This window comes from Alligator sinensis, unplaced genomic scaffold, assembly GCF_000455745.1.
Source record: "Alligator sinensis unplaced genomic scaffold, ASM45574v1 scaffold628_2, whole genome shotgun sequence".
NCBI lineage: Eukaryota > Metazoa > Chordata > Crocodylia > Alligatoridae > Alligator > Alligator sinensis.
In genome coordinates, this window is record NW_005841833.1 from 666439 (window position 1) to 669004 (window position 2566).

Below are 2566 nucleotides of genomic sequence, written 5' to 3' on the forward strand. Positions count from 1 at the left end.
AGCAGCCGTGTTCAACTTCCAGCACACAGGCCAGATCAGGCCTGCCTCATTGAATGATACTGCTCTCTGTAAACCAAGTGGGTTTGTTCTTTGCAGTCTCTCCTTTGGTGTGAGAGGGGCTTTTGGAGCACACCCTGTAATTAAATAATGAGAGAAGCTTGAAGGCCTCATTTTCATAGCCTTGGTCAAACAGGTAATCTTTCTTTTTTCAGGACAAAGTATCAGGAAGAAGCTTCTGCTCCAAGTTCCTCTGTGCGGTCGCAGGGGGTCACTGTTGGTGCGTGGGAGCGAGGAAGGATGCTCTACCGCAGCAGCCCTGGCTTCCCGTCTCCCCTGCCTGGGTGATCTAAGGCCGCCTGCTCTCAGGTCTGCATGAGCAGTTATAGTCAGCACTGTAGGCAGATAAAGCTGACGGAGGCAATTGAACCCTATAAAGTTTTAATTTAATCTAGGAATGCTAGGGAAGGGCTGGAAAGTGCAAGCTCTTCATTTTGGCTTTTCTCTCTCGCTCTCTTAGGAGCCAGCTGATCCCTTTACTGTAGGAGGCTTGGAAGGATGCTTCCTGTAGGGCTTTTAACCCTTGCTTATTCCATCTTGGTGCCTGGCTAATAACCCCTTGGCCTTCCTCAAAGTACTTGAAGGTCTCTTAAGTACCTTACCAGCTATGAGCAGGCCTTCCAGCACACCTAGGTAGGGGTCAGCTGGTATGATCCCACAGCACAGCACTGACCACCTGGGTATTCATCACTACTGCTCTGCTGTTTGCACTGCAGCTGCTCGGGGCGTCCCTGCAGATGTGGGAGCAAACCTCTGTTTTCAAAGCACAGGAAAATCTCGGTTGGCAAGCGGCAGCAGAGGGCACATGACACACAGGTGAGCATTTCTGACACGGCAGCAGAGGTGGGGGGCGCACAGACCCCCCCCGCCTATTCCATTATCTTGCATGGGACGGATAACAGTAGCTAGCCGTGCAGAGAGGCTAATTGCCTTTCTCCAGGCTGGGTGGTAGGTCAGTGGCACGGTGGGGAACAAGCCCAGAGACGCGTCTTAAGGCTGAATTTAATTTCTACCCACTAGATCCTGGCACACCCTTCTCAGCAAGGTTAACAAGTCCACACGTAACTATGAGATGTCTTCTCCATGCAAGAAGGCCTGAATCCTGTCGCCTCTCGGACGCCTCATTGATGAACTAGACTCAGTTAACTCGTTCGGTGTTACCTCTTGAGCCTTGTTCTTCAGCCCCTGGCTTGCTTTTCTGATCTAATGATGTTCCTCAGCAGTGTAACGTGGGGTGGGTGAGAGGGGGCCCGAATGACAGCCTCCAGGGAGCCCGTATTTGAGCTTGCATTGAGGCAGCGGCAGCCCACCCTGCTGCCCCTGCAACTGCAGCAGCATCTAGGGTGAGGAAGTAAGCACTCATCTCTCTCCCCCATGCCCTGTCCAGGGCCTCCAGATCTTAGGTGAGGCCCCTGATTGCCCTTGGGCTTAGCCTCTGGAGCATCATTCCCTGAGGCGGCCCACACAGGCACCTGCGAGGCTGGGAATATCCCCAAAATCAGCATCTCTTGACCTACCCAGCAGCATGCTCAGGGACAAGGGGTGAACCTGCTCCCTTCAGCACAGCACGCTGGGGCTCCCGCTGCCCTCGGTTGAGCCCCATCACAGTAATGCCCGACGTGTCTTTGTCTCTCCCTCTCTGGATTGACAGCCCCTTTGTGCCATGGCTGGATGCCTCGTACCTGATGAATGCTTATTTCTAGCGAGAGTGAGAGCTGCCCCCACCTGGGAGCTAGGTTGCTTTTCTGTGCCTAAACCCCAAGCAAAGCACTGCAAATCACGCCCTCCGTTGGCAACTCATAGGAATACGTAGCATCTCACCATAGCCCTAGGAACTAGGGGACACTGTTATTATTCCCAGGTTATACTGGGGAAACTGAGGCACAGGCAGTTTGCAGCTTGCAAACTCAGAGCTGGAAATACACCTGGACCCCTGTGTCCCTGCTTGAGCCCCGGAGTCCTGGATCCTTGCCCCCTGCTTGAACCCGGGAGTCCTGGACCCCCGTACCCCTGCTTGAACCCGGGAGTCCTGGACCCCGTGCCCCTGCTTGAACCCGGGAGTCCTGGGCCCCCGTGCCCCTGCTTGAACCTGGGAGTCCTGGACCCCCGTGCCCCTGCTTGACCCCGGGAGTCCTGGACGCCCGTGCCCCTGCTTGAACCCGGGAGTCCTGGACGCCCGTGCCCCTGCTTGAACCCGGGAGTCCTGGACGCCCGTGCCCCTGCTTGAACCCGGGAGTCCTGGACCCCCGTACCTCTGCTTGACCCCAGGAGTCCTGGACCCCTGTCCCCCTGCTTGAACCCGGGATCCCTGGACCCCCATGCCCCTGCTTGAAGCGCACTGACAAGACCTTGGAGTCACAAGGAAACCTTGCCAAGCAATTAAGCTGCCTTCTCTCCTCTGCTGCCTCCATCCCGCTAGCCTGAGCCTTTGTCACCAGTGCCTGGCTCTGTCACCCCTTGTTGCTTCACCTCTCGGCCCACGTGGTCTGGAAGCCCCAGCTGGTCGGCA

General features: G+C 56.2%; 1 long non-coding RNA gene across 1 annotated transcript; it reads left to right on the forward strand.

Moving 5' to 3' along the window:
* The first annotated feature begins 105 nt into the window (after positions 1–105).
* LOC102379557 lies at positions 106–1352 on the forward strand. Its single transcript, XR_322816.1, has 3 exons — positions 106–193; positions 774–873; positions 1078–1352. It is a non-coding gene; the product is annotated as an uncharacterized LOC102379557 (long non-coding RNA).
* The last annotated feature ends 1214 nt before the right edge of the window (positions 1353–2566 follow it).